The following is a 24,616-nucleotide window of genomic DNA, read 5'->3' on the forward strand; positions in this document are numbered from 1 at the left end:
ATTAAGGCGAAACCATTCTGTGACTCACCAAACGTGAAATTTCACCAATGGCGTCTCGCGCAACACGATTTGTGCAATAAAAATAAAAATAGGCACGGGATGATGTCACCTTAAGACGTCATCATGCCGTCACAAGTCGCCAAAGTTTGTGGTGCCGTCATGACGTAGCAAAACGCGACGTTTTGGACATCTGAAATTTGGCACTTTAAATCTCTCACTTCAGTATACCTCAAATTCGAGAATTTCCCGATTTCACATTATATACGCTAGATTTGTGAAAATGAAAGTCGTTTTTATTTTCTTTCTTTCTATTCATTACAGTGACATTGCAATTGCCCTGGTGTAGCTTATGTATGGTGATTGTGAATGAGAACGCTATTGAAACCACGAAGGGACACCAATACATTTTCCAGTGCATCAAAATGAAGGTTACAAACTAAAAAAAGAAACTGTGCTTGAGGGCTTCGAAAACTCGTGCAATTATAATAGATATACTGTGCAAATGTTGTTTTTCACAGCACGATGCATTTTTTTTTCTTTTTGTGAGGAACACGCACGTAGGCCGTCATTGGATATTTAGCTTCGGGGTCCACTTTTGCGGCTAACAAGAGTCGGCCACCGAAAAACCGCGCGCTCTCCAAACTGGCAATCATGAACCGACCGCAGTAGACTCGCGAAAATGACTTCTTCCGCTAATGACGGCGTAGCGCTTACCGAGGTCGATGAAATGATTTTCTAACTGTGTTTCGTACCAGAAATAATGTGGACCTTCGCCGCTAATAATACGCTTCTGTTAGCCGCATTGTATACGGCTAGGCTTTCTGTGGCAGTTCTCTGTGCAGAGAATAATTTTCCTGCTTCGCGTGCAGTGCGAATACATCAAAGGCAAACTATGGGGCTGGCGAAGGGACAGAAAAGAAAAAAATTTTAAGCAGGAAGACTAACAAGGCGTTGAAGACAGTAACAAGACCTTGCCACTGTCTGAGTAAAGTTGCAAAAGTAGATGTGAAAAAAAACAACAACTGTGTAGTGGTTGGTGTAGTTCTAAATCATGTGCTGAATGTAGCTTCAGTGCTGTGAAACCTGAGGAAATGCGCAGCACGGGTCATGGCTTCCGAGATGGTGGGCGCGTGGCGGGTTCCACGCCGCACGCTCGCCATCTCGGAGGCCATGCACGGGCACCAAGCGATTCCAATTCGTAGTGTTGCCACTCCTCTCTTTACCAACCTGTCGATGACGTCAATGTTTGAGGCAAGCGTGCACGCAGTTTGCTGGTCAGGAGCAGGATCTCGTTAGGGAAATTCGTGAACTTGGCGGGCGACATGAGTGGTACTTTTTTGCTGCGATTTATCGACATCTTGCGTGTTAAAAAAGTGCCGCCATATCCACGAAGTGAATGATGATGAGTGGGCGAAGCTCCGGAAGTAAAGCTGGCAAACCATGAATCCTCCGTACATTTTACCCACTCGATTTTATTACAACGCTCCCCCTAGCGTACGTCGTCGCACTAAATCGAACGATGGCCTTCTACCAATGACACGCGCCATATGTGACATGATTCCTATTTTATAACATCTCGCATCTTTCATCATCAACTACAAGTACCACCGTCTAGTTTATAACATCTTGCATCTTTTCATCATCAGCTACAAGTACCGCCATCTAGTGAACACTGCAAGAACTAAACGAGAGGTGGCTACATACAGGGGACGCACAGCCTTAAGGAGCTTCGCACCTAAAAGTTGAGCCACTTGTCGTGTGCAGTGAGTTTCCCCCTTCATACGTAGCGACGAAAGCGCCTGAGCTGCGCCGGAGGGAGGAACCCTCGCGCTTGGCGATGAAAAATAGCGGAGTTTCTAAAATAAGCCTCTGCTAAGTAAATGCAAAATGTGCAGCAACACTATTTCTCACTGACGTTCTGCTGGCGTCGCTTTGCGGGTTCTGTCTTGAAAACGACCTGTGAAGCGACCAGTACAAAGTGTAGTTGCGCGACAAAGGCTGACATAACCTCTGCAACGTTTGACCCGCCGGCTGAGCTTTTCATCGCAGTGTCAGCGTCTACTATGCTCTCCCATAGTAGAGTACGAAGTACTCTAAATTGTTGTTGAGAACTTTTTCTAAACACACCAAACATGATGGGTGGCTTAAGGCTCCTTCAGCAACGGCCAACCGATGCCTCGACAAATCAGCCAACATGTACTATCATTCAGCAAACCCTAGCCGTTATTTGAAGCGGCATATGACATCACTACAGCCAACATTTACTGACAGGTAGCACACACTAGCCAATATTTTGCTAGCAGTCAGCCCCACACTATCATTAGAAATAATTCAACCGTCTTTATAGCTAACATTCGTCTATACATTAGCCGTCATTTACCCTCTATGAGCAAGTGGCGCTAATCGGCGACTCGCTCGCTGGATTTGTTGCCGACCGGTTGTGCCCTCGCGATCTACGACCACAGTGCAGCTCTGGCTTACTGGGTTGGTCCTACGCCATCTACTGACGCCGATCTCCAACCACGACGACAGCGTAGCTCTGGCTGACTGGACTCGCCCTACGCCATCTCCTGACGCCTACAAGAGCTCTCGTCGAGTGGTGCCTCGTCCTCGGATTCCTGCGACCGTGCCCATCTTTCCTATCATCTCTTTACTTCCGTCGCTCGCAGTCCCTGCGCCTCCCCCTCTCCTTCCTCTTTCTATCTGTATACCTTTAATCATATCCTTTTAATCCCTTCTTAGCCCATCCATTGTGAGCTACTGTTGAGGTGTCGCACTCTGATGCTGACAGTTGAGGGGCTCACTTTTCTGTTCTTTTTCCTTTAAGAACCACATAAGAAAAAGCGCTAATCAATGCTGGTAGCGCACGAGTAAATACGATAGCTGAATTTATCGAAGAGTACACTTATCGGAGCCTTTATTTTGGGTGTACACGTGCATATTTTGAGGTGTACACGCACATATACATCTAATAGGGTGCATATGTACGTGCATACACCCCATAATTGTGTTCACGCATCGTCGTTGTTGTCCTTTTCTCGGCTTTTTAAATCCACCGGAGGACGAATGCCTCTCCCATTGATCTCCAACCCACTCTGCTCTACGGTGTATGCGATCCCGTTTTTACCCTGGAAATTTCTTAGTTAGCTCGTTAGCTGAAAAAGCGGTCACAAGTAATTGTAGACAACAACATGACACACCGTTTTAAAGAAAACGTGCAGCCAAGAAGCACGCGAAACACAAGCTCGTCCATATAAACTATAGAACAGCTGATCTATTCACCGCACAACCTTCTACACGGATTCGCGCGTTCCTAAACCGCCGTCTAGCCCGCGATGACCTCCCACACACTCGCTGGGCCAAGTGACCACGCTTGGGGGTCACATGTCAGAATTCTGCATAGCGGGGTGTCTGCTTTAGGCCAGGTCGTACGAGGTATGATGGTAGTTTGGGGTTCTCTGTGGAGGTTGTAGGACGCGGGTGGAAGGGGCGGGAGGGGGGGGGGGTACTAGAGATTGGCGTTTTATGGCCTACGGCCGCAGGGTGCCCCTGCTGTTCTGCCACTCCCACCAATCGAGGCGACCGTTTCACCTTCTCCAACCCTCCCTTACTCTACTCTACTAGTGTGAGGCGTCCAGTGTACATCGGCCGCCCTTCCGTATGCTGTCCGGGTCGTTTATGCAACACCCCCCTTTCCCCCTCACATTGCCGGAGGTGGTTGCGCAACCGGTATTACCGTTCCCGCAGACACCACCACGCTCGCTCTCTTTTGCTGCTCTTTCAAGACCGCGCGTTGTCCGCTCACAAGAGTCGCGCCCCGTTGCGATGCCTTCCTGCTCCGGTATGCGCTGTTCCGAGAAATGAAGGCGACCGCTAGTTGGCATGCGCGCCAAGTGCATCGACACCGTCGGCTTTGCCCCCGCGCAGCTACTATAAGCCGCCGCCACCGCCGCTGTAGGAAACTGTACGCTGAGGAACGTGTTCTGCGATGTGATATGCGATATGATGTGTAGTATGCATACCAGCGTCAGTTCGGTGATATGGGCCTTCGCACGGCTGGATCGATTTAATTATCTATCATTAGAGAGATTACTTCGATAGGGCTACCGCTTGTTTGTACGGGCAGCATGCTGTTATGTCGTAATACCGTTTACGAGGACTGGATATATTGCCGGGTTGGCGTTGTGAAGCACCGTTGGGAACGGATTATCATATCCATTAATCACGAAATTCGGGCGCGTTCGTATAGTACACGTCAACCTTATGACAGAGTATTGGATAACGGGAAGAAACGACCAAAGCGACCACAATCCTCCTTGGACCAGATCAAGTTAAGAGTGCCTTATCATGTCTGAAAGGAACAGCGCTTTTACGTTCCAGCTTAAGAAATGGAATGCGCCAGGTTTTAACGTGACTCTTCAGCACGAGAGACACGATGCGCAGCCCAGTTTAGACATGATAGATGATGAGCTCGGGTAAATATGTGTGGGCTGTCCGTGAATCAGGGACAGCGCCGAGATATCTTGGGGGCGAAGCTCCTTAGGGTGTGGGTTAGTCCCGCGTCCGTCGTAGTAGCCACCCCTGCTTCTCCCAAAGGCGAAGCAGAGCGGAGGGCGCCTTGAAGACGCTTGCGCTCGGCTTCCTTGGCTCGCGTCTCGTCGGTGTTACCCACGCGCCATCTGCATTCTCGAACGTGATCGGACGCATGGACGCATGCACGGACTGATAGGCACACGGACGAATGGACGGACTGACGCACGGACAGACAGACAGACAGACAGACAGACAGCCAGATGGACAGACAGACAGACAGACATCCACCCATCCGTCCCTGTGTCCGTCCGCGCGTGCGTCCGTGCGTTCATGTATCAGTGCTTCCGTGAGTCCGTCCATCCATCCCTCTGCCTCGACCCACTCAACATCATTCACCTCGTGGATATGCTGGGATTTTTTTTACTGAGAAAGGTGGAAGGGGGGAGCTTCGAGTTTCAGAATGACGGGGACATTTTGGCTGTTTGCTCTCAGGGGGAAGGGCATGCCCAATTTTGTGTGGCGGACAGGACGGGGAAGGTGTCCAGTGCCGCAGATGTAGCCTATGCGTGAAGACCGAGCCGACAGGCTGTGCAAAAAGTAATAAGGATTTGTGGGGCTCGGTTCCGGCACGAGTACTGCTGCATATTTATTGTTGGGTCATGGAAGTGCTGATGAGAATCAAGAAAGAGGACTATCAATCAGTTTGGTGCCGGAAGCCTACATTTCCTTTCAACTGTAGCATTAGTCAGTAGGTGGAGGAGATGGCGCCGCCACTAAGTTGCGTATAGAGTTACTGTATTTAAGCATACACAATAACTCTAGTTGCGTACCCAGGCGTGTACTAGTATTGACACACACACACACACACACACACACACACACACACACACACACACACACACACACACACACACACACACACACACACACACACACACACACACACACACACACACACACACACACACACACACACACACACACACACACATGTACACACACACACACACACACACACACACACACACACACACACACACACACACACACACACACACACACACACACACACACACACACAGAGTGATCAACCAGGTTACGTGAATGGCTCTCAATTCTCGCGACCTATGGAGTCGCGTAATCGCCCCGAAGGCGTCCATCTTACGGTCTTTGCAGGAACTGCAAAGGCCGTAAGATGGACGCCTTCGTTGACTGATACGAAAATTATATGTGTGCTACCGCAATTCACATCGGGATTACAAATCCCTTGACAAAAGACAAATTCGCACGTCTGGCCATCTCTGAGCCTTTGTATAGCAATTAAATACGTGCGCATAGTTGCACTTTCTAACGCACGTCTTTAGGGTAGCATGATGGTATAACGCCCTGTTTTTCCTTCTTCTAAAACAAAGGGTGATCAATATGAATAATGAATGCGAAAGCAATGGGGTCGGCTGAATGAATGAATGAATGAATGAATGATGATGATGATGATGATGATGATGATGATGATGATGATGATGCAAGTAGGTTATCATGGCAAAACTGGTCGACGATTGCACCACCAATGCGTCTCTACCCACGTCACGCACGTTACCATGCGACACTTAATCAAGTCTCTTCGAGTCTAACTGATGCGAAACAGTTCCTTGCCCACTATCCGCTGTCCTCCTGTGAATAATTTCTGTCGCACTTGTGGAGAATCCTCTTTCAACAGGTGGAGCTGTTGAAAGAGGCTTTTCGTTCTCCGCATAGCGTAGACCAGACATGGTGCCTGGCTATAAGGTCACTGCGTGTTGCCTATAGCAACCACTTGACACTGTTGTGCGATCGCTTTGCTTACTGGGAAAATTGGTGGAAAATGGAGACCGAGAAGGAGTAAAAGGGGAGATGGTAAGCCATTGCATAGTCATGATTTTAAGGGTACAGCAGAGGTAATCAAGATACGCGAGGATGGTGAGGTGAGAAAGTAGGAGGGTAGAGAGTAAAGAATTGCACGGTCACGTGTTGTATGATATAGCAAGGAGGCCTTATAGCAAGAAGGTATAGAGGAAGGAGGATACACAAAATGCCAGGTTGAAGGGCCCCTAAGCCACCATCAGGTGGTCGTGGGCTCCTCTGTTAGAAGAAGCGCCCACTCCTTGCGTTTTCACCTCGGTCGCCGAGGAAGGGCATTCGGAGTACCAAGAGCCCTGGGTGTACAAAAGAACCGACGAACGCGTTTGCTGTAAACTCGTGAACAACTGCAATGCCTCCTCTGGGTGGTGTAGGTGCCCTTTAACAATTGCAGGCAAACGATATGTCTTTTTTGGTAATCAGGGATACAGCACAGAGCTTCAGTATTCGTCTGAATGCAGAAAACCACAAAACAAGCATCGAAAACACATAAGGTGCCGCTGAACAATGTGAACACCCTTCCGCGTGTTCCCAGTAAAGGTGAAAAAGCAGCTGCTTTGCACTTCACACGAGAGATTCGAATGGCGTAAAGTGACTCTCATTCTCTTTGAATGTGTTTACCACTTTTATATATGAAAGGGAGACCCATCCACAAACATACTCACTTCATTTTAAGACTTCCGTCTTAGACAGACATACATCCACCCATCCGTCCATGTGTCCGTCCGTGCGTGCGTCCGTGCGTCCGTGTGGGAAATTAATGACATTAGAGAGCGTGAATAAAATGCTCGACGAAAAACAACCTTTTGGCCCATGGTCCGACTAAAAGGCGTGCTATAGCGTTTCGTGGAATATTCCAGACCGGCCGTGATTAACCTATAGCTGAAAATGGTCGCAGAACCAATCACGGTCTACCACAACGACCACGAAGTCCCCGTCAGCATTAGTGGCGTTTGGTACGGCTTCACTGGACGTTCACATTCGCAGTGTGGGGTAGCGGCGAATTTTCCCTCATATTATACAGGCTTCTAGATTATTCCTAATAGTTTAGGAATGACAGATGCGCTTGCAGGATGACAAGAAGGGCGTATTTCTTCCGCTTATTTCTTTCCCCCTCCACATGAAGGGCTCCGTCCTTTCTGTTGCCGGTGGCTTATCCGCGACAAACTACGGCGCAACAGACGGACTTTATGCTGGTCGACGAGGCGCGACATGTTTGTGCGGTAAGCTCTGTGGTGCCTATTGTATGTAAACCACCATATTTTATACCAGAGGAGCTCGAGATTCAATCCCAATTCCTTCTTTAAGAAGAGTTTCATTAAAAAATGCTGCGATTATATTTTAGGGGGGGGGGGGCATTCAACATCCGCCACTTAAATCAAAGCTTCAGCTCTCGTTAGGAGCGGTGACATTCGAAGAGAATGGCGCGCATAACAATTTTACTAGAATTTCACGGAGAGAGCGTATATACGCCCGTGTTATGGGGTCAACAACTTTCTCACGGCGAATTTCAAACGCATTCTAAATGAAAACTGCATAATCGTATGTCGAGCTTATTTGCTACTAACGTTCCTCGTGTATACACTCTAGCATGCGTTAATTAAAACGTCGTCATACTTGAAGGTCCGTAGAAACCAACGTGTCGTCGTTCCAACATTGGAAACCGAGAAGAAAACGAAACTATAATTGGTAGTATTGCGCCACCAATTGAGCCTCGGTATAAGCACGACCCTTGCACCACTGCTTTCCTCGGTATTGGTTGGTACATACGAAGACACGCAAATGCTCATTTTGTAGACTACACAGAGCAAAGAACACACACAAAGAGGGAGAGAGAGAGAGAGAACAGTTATATTCGGAACAAAGTTACAATGAAGGTCATTTAAATGGAACTAGAAATGTTGGCCACTTCACCTACATTATAAGCTTCATAATAATCGGGGAATGAGTGTGGGAGAAGATTTAGTTGCGTTGAGAGTTCGCTATACTGAACCCACAAACCATAGTACGATCGTCATATAGTGTGGACGCAACCATCGCATATATCGTCATGGCTGTTATAGTGATCCGGATCTGACTTCGCCATGGGCTTGCACGGCGCAACAGGAGCCAGTGCGTCCGTTTCAGCGCGGTTCTCTTTCTTCGAGAGAGGTCACAATGAAACTGTCTGAGGCGCCGCATTTTAGCTTCAGATCAAGCACCCGCAGGTCAGAAACATCACACGCCCATTGGACGCTGGCCCTTATACACCAACTGCCTCCTCATCCCCCCAATCCCCTCATACCCAATCCTTCACTTCGCACCCTTCACGGGCTTGACCGTTCTAAAGGCGTTCTTTTTTCGCCCAGTTGATCTTTTTCATAGCTGACAGCAGTAGCAGAACCTCGCTACGCTCTCGCACGTGTTTCAAATAATCGTTACGAACAAAGATCACATATACGCAATGTATGAAACGTTCTTTCTGATCTCCGGGATGACCTGTCTCTCTCTCTCTGCCGGGCCTCCACCCCAGAAAAAAAAATAAGGGGAAGAGAAACAAAGAGGTCAGAGTACGGCTGTATACTTCCTCGGAAGCCTGCATCCCTGTCCAACCTGCGGCAGGTTTGAGTATTTCGTTGACAATACTGCGCGAGTGTGCAGTGGCGTTCGCGTTGTGACCATTTGAAAAAGCGATGGCAGCTCCGCTGTTCGCGGAGGGAAGGAAACACTGGGTAGGCGTGACGAGGCTAGCCTCCGGGATTACAGCCATTATGTGGGCGCCCTCTCTCTTTTTTTCACCTCTGCCGGCGTTTCTGTATCGCCACGGTCGGAAAGGGTCAGTGTCGATGACTCCCTTCCCTTACACGTGTGCCGGACCGCGGCGGCGGAGCGTAAAGACAAAAGGCTCATTGAGTGCTCCGTTGAATTTATCTTTCGTTGTTATACCTCGCTTTATATAAGCTGCCGGTTCCTGTTCTTGCTTTTTGACCCGCGATCCTAATCGGCGGTCCCTTTGTATAATTTTCCCCCGTCCGTAAACCGTCCTGGATAAACCGCCGCCCGGCGTCTGCAGCAGCTGTTGAAAACGAAACACTTGTGAAACACCAAAATGTTATAAAATTCTGTTAATCAGAACCAACAAGTAAAAAGATCACAACGCTGGAAAAACGTGAACATTTAACCAGAATTCAATGAAAGTATATGGGGCAGAAAAAATGTTTACGAGAATAAAATGAAAGGCTGTTAACCAGAGCAAAATAAGAGGCCATGATTTATGAGGCAATGTGCACTGCTTCGCCCCAACATCAGCAAAAATGCGTAACAATGCATCTGTGTGCACCAGTACTGTGACGACTTCGAGTACTTAGTACTTGACAATGGGAGAGCTTAAGGCCGTCCCGCGGGTCTCACAGTAAAAGCTCAGGCATCGTCCGCCGGGTCGCTCTTGTCGCAAGCAACGAAACGGATATTTAAAAACCGTGTGGTTACTGTTGCGCAGTACTGTACGCGCAACTTCATCACTACTTCTTGTAAAAGGAGAAGAGGAAGACGCAGAGGAAGTGATCCTGTTGACGTCCCTGCGTGTTCCACGTCAGGGACGTCCTCCTCATCTAGCCATGGCGCCATCGACGTCGTGGACGCCTTCGAAGGCGCAGGCCTTCGACGTTGCCGTCCCTGCGGGGACTAGTCCGGAGACCGTCGTCGACGCGACGGCCTCAATAGTTGGCCTCTCAGAGGTACACTGCGTTCAGCACATGGGAGGCATGAACTTCCAAGTAACTGTCAAGAGCATGGCTTCCATGACTCTCATCGTCGACGCTGGCTACCTGACCATCGGTGGCGAGCGTATCCCTGTCGTTCCCGTCGGCCCGCAGGTAACTAACGTCGCCTGCCTGTTTTTACCAGCCTTCGTCTCCAACGAGGTACTCGTCCAGGTTTTGTCCCCATAAGGCAAGGTACTGACTGTGACCGCTGGCGTCATGAGCGCAAGACGCGGAGTTCTCACAGGCACACGCTATGTCCGGATGGAAATGAGTCCCACAAATCGCGTCCCCAACTATCTTCGCGTTTCTGGTCATCGAGTCACCTTCGACTACCGTGGTCTGCAACGTGTTTGTCGTCGGTGTGGCTCTAGTGGTCATTATCGAGCACAGTGCACAGCACCATTCTGTGGTCGCTGTGGTGTGCATGGACACGAAAGCGAAGGTTGCGACCGCCCCTGCCGACGTTGTGGAGATAACCACCCTACCGCCGTCTGCCCTGTGCGTGGTTCATATTATGATGCTACTGCGGGGACCTTTCCTGCCCTACCGTCCGTGTCACCAACGGCAACAGATGAACGAGAACCCGAAGCTGTATTAGAAGAACGCCAGAATCCGATTATGAGAGCTCCATTAAAAGATGAGGAAGTGTGCAGCTTGGCCAACCCGAGCGCGCCACGTCTGCAAATCTCAGCAATAGAAACAGCCACCGCGATTGACCTCGCGTCTGTCCCAGACAAACATGTCGTGCCATGTTCGACGTCGGCGCAAGCCGAGAAAGAAGCGCTGGTAGGCACCGAGGCACCGGAATCATCGTTAAACCTAGCAGCTGAGTGCCCAGAAGAAGCTGACGTTGCGAGATCTACGGGCGCTGGTGTCTCGCCTGGAACAGAATTAAAACCGAATGAGCAAAGCCCTTTGGATCATTCCGAAAGCCAGGCTCGTGACTCCCTTGAACAAGTAGCAAGATGCCATGGGAGTTCTTTACTGACGCGTCTCGATAAGCAATCCGTGATCAAGGTCGTTGGAGGCGGCGACAACGTTAACGCTGCAGCCCTACCACCATCTGATTCGTCAGACAGCAGCTTCAGCCTCGAAGTCGACAGTAGCATCGGACTCCCTTCTAGCCCAGACAGTTGTGACGTGGAAATGCAAGCCCCGCGAGAGGTCAAGCGTGCTCACAAGTCTGGCACCAGCTCGGACGGCACCCACGACAGCCGCTCCGAATTCCAGCAACCGAAGAAACCTCGACCCTCTTCTAGAGGATCGAATTGTGCTGTGTAGTGTACGTACTCCAGTTCCCCCGGACTAATCCCCGGGGTATACCGAATCGAAAAACACGACCAGGTAAGTCACACATCTTTTTTCAATATGGCTGACACCCTGAAAATTCTTTCTTTAAATGTTCAAGGGTTCCGTAACCCAGTAAAGCAAGCCGAGGTTATCAGCATAGCCCGCGCAGAACATTGTGATATTCTGTGTTTACAAGAAACAAATTTTTTCACCATTGGCCACGTTCGTGCATTCAAACGCGCATTTAATTTAGGCTGTTATTTTTCCTTCGCGACATCTCGCTTCTCTGGAGTTGGAATTATTATTTTTAACCGCGCTCTTCTGCGAAATCATCATGTTTTCTATGACGCGTTCGGACGGGTATTGGCTTTTGACTGCGTCCTATCATCCTTCAAGCTGCGTGTTTTGTGTATTTATGGCCAGCTAAAGCAGTGATGTCTAACAATTTTTTCCGTGACCTGGACGTGTATTTTCTAGACGGTCGTCATGTAATACTCACTGGAGACTTTAATTGTGTATTAGACACGCGAGCTGACGTGCAAGGTCCAGGATGGGGTCGCTCTGATTGGAACGCGCGAGAGCTGCGTCGCCTAGTGCACCATTTCTCTTTGACAGATACGTACAGACTAGTGCATGGACCACAGTATGCCTGGACTTGGCGGCGTAGCACATCGTCTAGTCGTTTGGATCGTTTCTATGTGCCGAGCGCGCTAGCTTCTTACGTATCGCCCTCTGATGTAGTAACATTACCATCATCACATGTTTATATATCAGACCACCGACCAGTGACGCTCGAGGCTCACTTTCCCTTTTCATCATCAGTGAAACCTTGGCGTCTTGACATCCGCATTCTGCACGACGCGCGTACACGCTCCAGTTTATCTAGAACCTTGCGCGCCTCTCTTTTGGGATGCGGTCCGGAGGTGTGGGACGCGCTCAAGACGCAGTGGCGTTTACACTGCTCAGTAGCAGGGCGGGCCCTTAGACGCCGTACGCCCGAAGAACTAGCGGACACTGCCACAAAGCTGCGTATTGCTCTTCGGGTTGATCGAATAACTCCCCTGATGCGCGCATGGCAGCGAGAGTTAAGGGGTCGTTTTCAACGCCTCATTGCAGCTTCGTCATTGACGGCGGCTGCTTGGCGTTGCAGACGTAATCCTTGCGCTCACCCTGAGGTTCTACGATTTGCGAAAAGCTCGCTTCTCAACCCGTCGAGTCGACTAGGAACTCCGGTGGCCAGATTTTTACACACTGCCTTACCGCCGACACGTGATCAATCAGTTTTTCTAGCTCACTTTGCCAACATGGCTCGTACGACAATGTCATCACATCGCGGTACCACCGAGACAGCCACAATGTTAAGTAGGCTCCCTCAAATTTCATCTGAAGTAGCTGAACAACTAACTGTGCACAAGTCCGTCAGCTGACGAAGTGAAAGAGGCACTGTCTTCCATGAAGCGTGGCTCGGCTCCCGGGCCAGATGGGTTGCCTGTTGAGTTTTATTTAACGTTTTGGGACGACATTGGTGCCCTTTTCACCTCTGTTATTTGCCGCTGCTTCGAGAATTTTGAATTTCCTGATAGCTTTCGCGATGGTCGAATTGTTTTAATACCTAAACATGACCCATCGTCAGTTCGCCCAGAGGAGTGGCGACCAATAACGCTCCTCAACGTTGATTATAAAACTTTCGCGGCAGTTATCACTCGGCGTTTGAGAAGCCTGATGCCCTCCTTAATAGGTCATCATCAGGCGTGCTCTATTCCTGGAAGAGAAATCCACAGTCTCTCCTTTGTTACGCGCGATATAGTTGCGTACACGTTAGCAAGATCAGCTCGGGGACTCTTGGTTTCACTTGACCAGGAAAAGGCATTCGATCGCCTCGAACATAGCTTTATATTTAGCGTAATGACAGCATTTGGCTTCTCACAAAACTTCGTCGAGCTTCTCAGAAACGCTTACCGAAATATACGCAGCACGTTATTTCTTGATGGTTTAGAGAGTGCGCCATTTCCGGTTACCCGTGGTGTTCGCCAGGGGTGTCCTCTATCCCCTGCGCTTTTTGTATTCAGCCTCGAACCATTCCTTCAATCGCTAATCGCTGATCCTTACGTTAGAGGCCTTCCTCTTCCAGGTAGTGGTACCGTGACAGTGACAGCATTTGCTGATGACATCACGTTGTATTTGAAGAATGAGGACAGTTTATCCCGTAGCCTACGACTTTTTACTACGTATGGCACGATTTCAGGTGCTGCGTTAAATTTTTCCAAATGTCGATATTTATTCATTGGTTCACCAGACGCAAGTCTAAGTTCCTTTTTCGGTCTTCAAAAAAGTGACTCTATTCGCATTCTGGGGCTTGATTATACTTGCTACGGCATATCAGCCTCCTTGTGGAATTCAGTAGTCGATGATGTAAAACGACACGTCCGGGAAGCACAAGAGTGTGATTTACCGATGCTAGAAAGAAGGCATTTAGCACAGACGGTGTTTTGCGGCCGTGCATGGTATATATCTCATGTCTTACAGCCCCCATTACAAATCACCAGGTCGTTGCAATCCCTCATTGGCTCTTTTTTCTGGTCGGGTGGAACAGAGCTGGTTTGCCGAGCAGCTCTTGGGCAACCGAGAAACTGCGGTGGATTCGCGTTCCCATCCGTCTCTGTTCGCTGCCGGCTGCTTGCCCTACGATTCTTACTTCGGTTGTTGCATGGAGATCAGTGCCCCGCGCGTGATCTCGCCTGCTATTTCTTAGGCACCAAGTTACGCTATTTACTACCAGATGCACGGCTTAATTCTGCACCGCAAACACTTCACGTACCTGCATTTTACTCAACGGCAGTAGCATTTTATCGACACGCGCAGCAGGTTTGTCCCGATGTGGACATTCTTGAAAGCCGCATTGTAGATACAACGGCGGCTCTTCTGCTTCCTCTGGTTCCTCCAGCCCGTCTAGCACGATCGAGACATGTCTAGTGGAGCGCGATAACGGCCTTGTTTTTGCCTGGTCACCTCCGTGACTTTATGTGGCGTCTTGGGTGGAGAGTACTCCCAACACGGGACAGACTGGAGAGGTGGGGCATGGTCCCATCTTCCACTTGTCCTAACTGCCCGTTACAGGAGTCTAACCAGCATATGCTGCAGCAATGTGTCATTGCAAAGGTGTTTTGGAAGTCAGTTAACACTAGTTTTCGCGGCCTAGGTGTTAATCGCTTTGTAACATCTGGTCGCTGCCCGCGTAGTCGCTTTGCATGCCTTCTAATAGCTGCGGGAGCTTTTTGTTTATGGCGTAATAGGTGCGAAGCTGTTGCGGCAGATCATCGTCGTCGTGCTCTTTTTCTAATACTGGAACGCCTCTACTATGAACTCATATCGTTTCTGTCGGAGGAATTGTTCTTCCTTGGGGAGGAAGAATTTCTGCGACAATGGTCGTGCCGCTTTCTGTCCGTAGTTGACAGACGCGTTCAATTAGTTTTCCACCTGGCCTGGTTCCTATAGCCAGGTCACCTGTCAATGTCTGATTGGTGCATGTAATCACTATGTGCTTACTATTTTTATGTGTTTGTTTGTGTTCAATATGGGTGTGAGCTCTCCTATATATGCACTTCATTCTAACGCTGTAAGTTATGTAACCTTTATGAATATTGATACCTGTTGTACATATTTTCTAACATCTTCACCAAGTCTTGTAAATTCTGTACATATATCATCATGTACATTGTCCATATTGTGATTAGTGCATTTACGTAGTATATGTACAGTTATTAGTACAACGGACTATGGACATCCTACGGACTTGGACACTTTAGTTTAAATGTGTAGTGTATGTTGTGCTTTGTCTTTCGTGTGTTATTGTGCCTGTTATACAGACGCTTGTCTCTTAGGTTTGTTGCGTCCCATGAAAGAATAAACTTTTTCTAAACAGTACTCGTTTCTTCTGACTCATTGGGGACGGCTTTAAGCTCTCCCATAGTAGAGTACCCTGTGCTCTAAATCGTTACCCCCTTTTTCAAACCCCCTCTAAAGCGTCACCCTTTTTTTCTCTAAACACATAAGCTATGTGAGATATATCCGGAAATAAAATTTTCTAAAACCGGGACGGCTTACTGTTCTTCTAGTAGCGTATAAAGTACTCGCAATCGTTTCACACTTTTTCTTAACACACATTTACAGGAACGAAGCTTTAAGCTCTCCCATAGTAGAGTACCTTGTGCTCTAATTTGTTACCCACTTTTTCTGAACACCTATTTTCATTTACACGAACGAACGAGAATCCATCCGTGCTAGATGGTTGTATTGGTATAGCGGCGATCAAAATCGCTAAACACAGTGCATTGGAGGTGAACACAGTAGACACGAGGGTTTGTCCTTTGAATGGTTGGCGATGCAGACATTGCCCTCGAGCACGGTGTAATATACAAACACTTTGTATCTTACGCCGTGACCTCGGGTCTCTTTGTTCGCATTTCTTTATCGATACCGCTTACGGAAACCATTCACCGATGAACGGACTGCGCACGGCTTGTTGAACGTGGGAATAACTAGGGTGGCGTAACAGACCTCGCAAGCTGTTCTTTCATACCTCTTATGCACTTTCGAAGGACTATCAGTATACAGCAAAATGATAGAGAAAACCTGACAGCTTAACTTGAACTATTGCTACTACAATTGAAACTACGGCGTACTTCGCTACTGGTACTGCTTAAAAAGCGTGTCATATGAGACCTCGGACACCGAATGTCTTGGCGGAAGTGATTAACTGCATTTTGGTGGAGGCGAACTGATAAAGACCCGTGTACTGTGCAATGTTTGGACACGTTAAAGAACCCAAGGAAGCCGAAATTATCTGAACAACTCCTTTTATGAACCGCCTCATAATCCAATCGTATATTTAGCGAGCGAAACGCGACACATTATTAATGAAATTCACCCGAATACAGCTTGAGTTCAAATGCGCCATTTTTATCACTAAAAAAATAAGAAGAAAAATCTAGGGCCCCAGCCTAAGCCAATCCTTCCTATTTAATTATCGAGATTTTGTCAATTTTATGAACTGGATCCTTCGCTCAAGCTAAAGCTACCATCACAACTTTCCCGCTCTGATGCGACACTGTTATGCCGCAATTGGTTGGGTGTTGCATTTACAAAGGTGTACTCCTTTCGCATTGGTATGGCAGACACTCCTACATGCGACTACTGCGGAGCTGAAGAGACCATCGAACACGTCCTGTGCAGCTGCGCTTGCTACGACACACAGCGATGCCAGCTCCGGATGGTTTTGAATCAACTTGACCCCGGACCATTTTGTGTGCAGAAGATACTAGGACCTTGGGCATCTGCCTCAGTTGCGCAGAAAGCAACTAAAGCACTGCTACTTTACCTCAAGTCAACAAACCTGAGCGACCGCCTGTAGACTGTGTCTGCTCCCCGAGTGTGCTCGTGATTGTGTGTACCTCCTCATCTCTCTGCAACCTCTTTTCTCCCCTTTATCCCTTCCCCAGTGCAGGGTAGCAAACCGGATGTGTGTCTGGTTAACCTCCCTGCCTTTCCTGGCATCTTTATCTCTCTCTCTCTCTCTCTCTCTCTCTCTCTATAATGGTCTGACGAGTTCAGCGTGATGTCGAACAGGCAGTACCACACGTGCGCAAGGCTTTATTGTTCACACCACACGGACATGTTCCTTCGCGGTCGTCGCACCCGGCTTAGGAGTGTCGCTCGGCGTAGAACGACGACTGCCGCCGTCGACGGCCGACAAGTACGCAGCGGCACAATGCCACTCGAGATCGCCAAAACTCGCTCCGCCCACAAAAACTCAGTGCGCCTGTATTTCACTGAGTCTGCGAGTTGTGTCAACTGTTTTAGGGACGAAGCTTCTTAAAGCGGCACCCTTTCGTCCCTCGTAGTCGTAGTCGTAGTGTGTAACTAGTGTTACATTTCGACCTGCAAGGTGGTGCCGGTGGGAGATTTCTCCTGTGCTTTGTTGAACAATAAAAAGTTCGCGGCGTGCGCGTTAACTAAACGCCGAATGCTCCGGTCTCTCATTCCCCATTAGCAGCCGCTGGCATGTACATTCAGCACTATCTGACAAGAAAGGGTTGCTACGTTATACTCGCTGGGTGTAACCTCCTTGGTTTTAGAAAGGTTTAGCGAGCGTTTGAGCCGCAGTGCCATGAATACAGTGAGCTTGTATATACCATGAACTCGAGGTAAATAAAGGTGGGAAGTAGATACGAAGCGCGAACCGTAAGAAAGTAAAAGCCGAATTCTCTTGTCTCTCATTTCCCATTAGCAGCCATTGGCATGTACATTGGGCGCTATCTGACAGGAAAAAATTGCTACGTTATACTCGCTGGGCGTAAGCTCCTTGGTTTTAGAAAGGTTTAGCGAGCGTTGGACCGCAGTGCCATGAATACAGTGAACTAGCATATACCATGAACTCGAGGTAGTTAAAGGTGGGAAGTAGACCCGAAGCGCAAGCCGTAAGAAAGTGTGCGTGTGCCACCTTTCGTTTAGTCCTTGGAATGTCAGCTGGATGGCGGTGCTTCTATATGGAGAATATATGGTGAAAAGATGCGAGATGGTGGTACTTGGAGTGTTGAATAGATGGACGAACGGACACACAGATGCATGGATGGACGCATGAACGCACGCAGAGGCGTATGCATGGACGAACGCAGGGGCGGACGCACGAACAGACGCATGCCTGGACGGGCGGATAGACGCATGGACGGTCACGCAGACGGACGCATGGACGGACGGAAGCAAGAACGAATGGACGGACGAATGCTTCGCCCCACTCTCCATCATTCACTCCGTGGATATGCTGCCATTTTTTTTTTCGTTTGAAGCACAAGTTCTATCTTCTCATGTGAACACTAGGAATATTTGAAGATAAAAGTTTATCTCTCTCGACTAATATGTTGTGTGGGGCTGAGTACTGATATCAAAATATCTGATAATAATTGTAGGGTCCTTCATGCTGGTCGACTGAAACCAGTAACGTGAACTTGCGTATACATACGGTAATACTGGGGTGTCTAACACATGCACCTCGGCATGGACTACACTCATTCGCTCGGAGGATTTCAAGCTGGACGGTTGTGCCCTCGCGATCTCCGACTTCAGCGTAGCTCCCGCCGACTGGTTCGCCCTCCGCGGTCTCCTGATGCCGTGCAGCTCTCGCATTGTGGCACCCCGCCCTTGGACTGCTTCGACCGGATCTCCACTTTCCTATCTCCTTCTTTTTTCCTCTCGCTGGCTGGCGGCTTCTTATCCATCTATTTTCCTTCTATTCTTTTTATTCCTTCTCTCTATATCTTTTATTCCCCATATCCCATTCCTCTGCTGACCTGTTGAGGTGTCCTCGTAAGGAGAGACAGTTACGGGTCGGCACCTTTCTTTTCTTTTCTTCTGATATAACCACAATCATGGACTACACTATATGGGAACACTAAATCTGCTGACGGTGGGACCCGTTCTTCCTCCGTGCGATCGGGCTTGTCCTCAGTGTGAGGCCCACGGGACGGCTTTATGCTCCCCCATAGTAGAATATTAGGTACTCGAAATTGTTATCCCTTTATTCTGACCACACCGTATACCTCATCCCCTGACGAAGGGAGGATCCCTGGGACGGCTTTATTCTCTCCCATAGTGGAGTACCTAGTACTCTGAATTGTTACTCACTTTTTCTAAAGACGATGCGGCCTCATCAAATGTGAGTCCCAAGGGCTGGCTTTCATCTCTCCCATGGTAGAGTACCAAGTACCGTGAATTGTTACCCACTCTTTCTAAACGCACCTTCTGAGTGTGCACGGGATGACTTTATGCTTTCCCATAGAGTACCAAGTAGTGTAAATTGCTAACCACTTCTTAAACACACTCTATTCTTCGCTTTTTTTACGAAGCTCCATAACTCAGGTTATAGGTTGTTTTCATCCAGGATCCGCTCAACGCTCTCTCATAGTAGAGTACATCGTATTCAAAATCGCAGAACATTTGTTCTAAGCACAAAGTTTCTTTTTTCATGGTTTCGTAGCAGCGCACAGTGTATTATTCAAGTCTGTGTAGAATCGCGTCTAGCGTTTGTATAAATTCTACTGATGTGATTTCGAAGTGTTTAGTGTAAAAATGTAGCCACTGTTTCCGTAAGCTAAACTTCATTTGACCACGATACTAAATATCAGGCTATGTCGCTGGCAGACTGCTCTCAATCGTAGAATTTTTTTCTACGAAAAAACTGCCTGTCTATCCTTAATTTAGTCAAGTAAAGATGATCATCACTATAACAGAATAACTAAAGAACTAAATTTTCTAGGTAATGCTAGCACTGCACTTCACCCCCCCCCCCCCCCCGGGCATTTCCACACTTACATTAGAATCCCATTAATCTTTTGAGAACTGCTGACCGCTTTTATACTGCAGTACATGTCTACTGTAAATCGTCTACCTATCTTTCTAAAGATTCGGGTGGAGCTTAAGGAGTGTTTAAGCCAGCAGAAGTGCTTGACGTCATGAAAACAGGCTAACGTGGTTGGACAGAGATTGATTGATTGCGAAATTCATTTGCGTTGGCCTGCAAATAGCTGCGGGTGGAGCTTGTACTCCTTCCCACGTCGTAATCGACAAGGCTGATTGCGGAGCATTTCCACTCCACGACCCGAACTGCTCCGTGCACGAACACGAAATGCAGTCAGGCAAAAAACCGCCTGTTCTTTGAGCTGCTCCGTAGCTATAGTATTATTGCCTCGCCAACGTTTATAATGTCTCGCCACGCGAGACGTTATGAACGTTGTAATGTCTCGCCAACGTGAGACAATGTCTCATGTTGGCGTCACGAACTTAGATAAGCCGAGCAGGTAGGCGCATTGGGACGCTAGCGTCACCGAATTCGTCTATTCGAGGCCTTATGTTGAAGTGTATAGCGATGCGCTTCAAACTTTGTATATTATTTATTTCGGCGTTTGTGATACAAGTGCTTTCAAATTATCTCTAATGTACTGTGTTTTCTCTGAGAAGACGCAGAAATACGTTTTTCTTTGGATTAATCAATGTTCAGCCATGTCTTTTATGCCCACTTCTTTTTTTCTATATATGAACATAACTCTTTTTATGTATTGTACTTTTCATTTTTACCCTCTAATGTTTGTCGCTTAAAAAATGATGAAAGGGGGGACACACCTCGTCATGCCATTATGTGACTTCGTCTGTATTCCTAGTATCCGTACGATGTATATAGATGCGAAAATAAAGTTCAAGTTCAAGCGTAGACCGGCGTAGTGACAGCGATGCGCCAGCGTCAGGAGAAAGAGATGGATAGAGGCAAAACTTTATTAGAAGTCCTGAGGTGCACGACTCAACGGCCAGCGGGCCGCTCCCGCGTTTGGACAGTCAGGCCAAGTCCGACCGCCGCCCTCTGGACTGCCCGCTGTTGATACCCGAAATCGGTGCTCTTGATAGAGAGATATAAACATTAATCGTACAAGAACAGAATAGCTTAGTATAAAAACAGCAGAAAAGAAACTATAGAACAGGATATGAATAATCACAAAACAGATGAGATAATCACAAGCAAAGAACAGATTGATTTGATTATGTGGGGTTTAACGCCCCAAAACCACCATATGATTATGAGAGACGCCGTAGTGGAGGGCTCCGGAAATTTTGACCACCTGGGGTTCATTAACGTGCACCCAAATCTGAGCACACGGGCCTACAACATTTCCGTCCCCATCGGAAATGCAGCCGCCGCAGCCGGGATTCGAACCCGCGCCCTGCGGGTCAGCAGCCGAGTACCTTAGCCACTAGACCACCGCGGCGGGGCAAGCAAAGAACAGAAAGGATAAAAAATATCAGGTAATCGTTCGGAAACAAGAAAATATTGCACATAAACACTAGAAAAGAACGCACGAAATACGCAAGATAAATATAGAAGATGCGCAGGCAAATCAGTGTTCCGTACAGTTTGTGTCACACTTAGGCGAGATCTCGGAGCGCAAGGCATCACGGTACGGCCAGCGCTGCAGTCGCGCACCGGCAGCAGCTGGCGAATGCGCAGGCGCTTGAGGAGGATGGTGTTGAACCGCATCATCTGCGACAGCGGTGCTACCTCGTGTTTTCTAGTGTTCTCTGGTGTTCTCTGGTGCTATCGGCGTTCTCTGGTGTTTTAGCCACCCTAGCGGTGGTATCTCTTGTCTGCATGGCAGTCAGCTTATTTCGCTGCGGTAAATATACGCTGATGTTCTCTACTAAACGTTGTGCACGCATGTGTGTGTGTACACGCCTTCACGAGAACAGGTTCATAGAGTTTTTTAAACCTATCTAGACGGAACTCTGGTGCTGTGATCGTTAAGCGACCATGAGAATTATGGGTATAGTACACAGATCTTCCTAGTATTTGTGCTTGCGGGCTTCCAACGCACTTGAAGCTTTGTTTATTGAAGTGTTTTGCTCTTGTTTCGGATGAAAGAATGAACCGTTGTGAACTTCGTGACTTGATTTTATTTGGTGAGCGTAAACGGTTAAAGTGGTGAAATACAACTTCGGAACATTTGCTGATAGTCATTTCCCAACGAAGCATGCTTTAAGCCCCGCAAAGCCAAACGCAGCTAGAAGAACGAAGATCAGACCAATCCGTGTACTATACCCATCATTCCCATACCCGCTCAAGCGCCGTGCGTTGCAGCTCCTGTAGACAATAGCACCAGAGCACCCTCTAGTGTACTTATGGGGAACTTTATGGACAGGTCCACCTATCGACATATATACACAAGTCATATTTCCTGTTGAACGTCTTCTCACTTCAGCCACTTTAGCACTTACCATAAGCATGCTGCTAAATTCCCCCCCCCCCCCCCCCCCCCACAATTTTTTTTGCAATGACCATAACTTTGGCAACGACCATAAAAACGAACGTAAAAGCAACGACGTGCTGGTCAAAACGGGCTCGCCTTTGGTCCACGGCTCGGCGGGGGCAAATGTGGGAGAAGCTCGGGTCGCGAACCTTGCCGGGCGTTCACTGAAGTTGTACAATCCATCCATAAGCATTTTTTGAACGTTTATGGATGGATGAGTTATATAGATGGATGGGCAGTATCAGGGCTATCGGACGCCATCGGACGTCACCGAAGCCAAATGCAGGGACACATATATACACTTCCTTCTCGTATGAGTCGCTCGCATACGATGGACTAGCGATGCGTTTATGATAGGGTAACACTTCAAACCAAAGTTTAACCAGAGGAGCACTAAATTTCCTTAGCGCAACGCTAAGCCATCCTGCACCAACTAGCTCTGTTTATCCCATTACTCGCATGCATGTGAGCTTTATTAAAACGACGTGTCGCTATACTCTGATCGATGGGTGTCCTGTGAGCCACTTTTGGAAGTGGTTTGCTTTGAAGGCGCACGTATGAATGTGGGAGCGAGGGCTCGTTAGGGTGTTCTTATATTGAGTGGGTTGAAGCGTCGCCGCGAACATCAGAGCAAGAACGGAAGCTTGCAAATGCAAAGGCGAAACTTTCTCCCCGTCCTGGTCCGCGCCCTTGTTTTTTTTTTTTTTTTCACTGAGCTGCAAACGGTAGACAGGTTGTGGCTGGAAATGGGACAGTGATTACTCATAATCGCCAAACAGCGCTTGTTGTGGAATAAGTTGACATAAAAGCAAGAGCATTCAAGATTGAAAAAAAGTTAAGAAACGGACACGCCTATAATACAAGTAGCTATTGAAGGTAGCTCGCATGCGGCGTCTAAGCATAAACGGGAAGCGACTGAGGAAAAGCTCTTCACGAAGGTGTGGCGTTTACGTATAAGGAATACTCTCAGCGCGACAAGTCCGTTATTCGGATCGCACACGCTGTACCACGAGCTTTTGTTCTGATCTTTCGCTGATATACCAGCGCGCACAACACGTATAGTACAGACGCTTTGAACCTTGTACCCTTCAGGTCTCATTTGGATTGTTTCAAATTCTCCTTTTTTTTCCGCGTGTGGTGGAAGTTTGGAACAAGCTTGATGGTGCATTGCGTAGAATGAACACTGTAGAGTTCGGGAAAAATTTTATGTGTTAGTCACATAAATTTGTGCGCACTATTGTTTGTTTCTGTGCTTTCGTTGATTTTTCTGTACCCGCTCCTGCAATGTCCCAGGCATGGGACAGCAGTATTTATAAATAAATAAATAAATAAATAAATAAATAAATAAATAAATAAATAAATAAATAAATAAATAAATAAATAAATAAATGAACCCGAGCCTTGCCCTACGCCTCTTGCAGAACCTTTCTGTTGATTATTCTTGGTGCTAGCGTGTGCACCGATGGCCGAAAGTCGACTCACTTCCTTGAAGAACACGACTGATTCATAACATACTGCGAAAAGTTATCGCTTAGTTTTCTGCCATTGCCAGTAACTTGCCTTTTGGTTAGTGCACTTGATCGAGAGACGCAACTGATTCAGATTCGTGGTTCCGGGTTCACTGCGTGAGATGAGCGACCTAAAAACAGTTTTCGAGGAATTCGCTGTTCCACCAGATATGGTCAGCGCACTCGGAGCTACTTCATACCACCTTGCTTTAATAAACTGTACCTACGAGCGTTTAACGTGCTAAATCAAAATTCAAACAGAAGCGACTTCTTCGTCGCATTGATATGTAACTCCTTGGTTATGCTTGTTTTTTTTCTCTCGGATAAAGGCATCGGCTGCATAAGAACCTAAAGGTCGCTATGTTGCGTCAGGCTACGCGTTGCCCTTGATGTACTAAAGGAAATATAATTTCATGTTTTTTTTAACATTTTCTCCTCCTTTTTTACCCAGCACGCATCAGAACGACATTATAATGCATTGTCATGTTATTTTTCGTTTTCTTGTGTTTTTTTCTCTTTTCTTTGCGTGATCAAAAATCTGATGTTGTCCTATTATTGTATGATCAAATGTCAGGCTAGGTGACGCTACTTGTGTTAGTATAAGTTTTATTTTGTCTTGCACTGTCGTACAAGCACGTCTTTATTTTGTATAGATACGTTAAAAAAGTGTCTGCATCTATGCGGTCTTATATATATGAAATCTTGTAGTCTGCTGTCAGTCTGCTCTGCCTTGCAAGCTCAATTGGCAGGCCAATTCAGAATTTCAGAGATGTTTTTTTTTTTCAAAGTGATAATAAAA

At 47.6% G+C, this 24,616-nt stretch overlaps 1 protein-coding gene across 1 annotated transcript in view; it reads right to left on the reverse strand.

Moving 5' to 3' along the window:
* Positions 1–24,616, reverse strand: part of LOC119161743 (carbonic anhydrase 1) — a 72,721-nt gene that overhangs the window by 28,536 nt on the left and 19,569 nt on the right. The gene's annotated exons all lie outside the window — the stretch shown is intronic.

The sequence above is a fragment of the Rhipicephalus microplus genome, chromosome 3, assembly GCF_043290135.1.
Source record: "Rhipicephalus microplus isolate Deutch F79 chromosome 3, USDA_Rmic, whole genome shotgun sequence".
NCBI classification, from domain to species: Eukaryota; Metazoa; Arthropoda; class Arachnida; order Ixodida; family Ixodidae; genus Rhipicephalus; species Rhipicephalus microplus.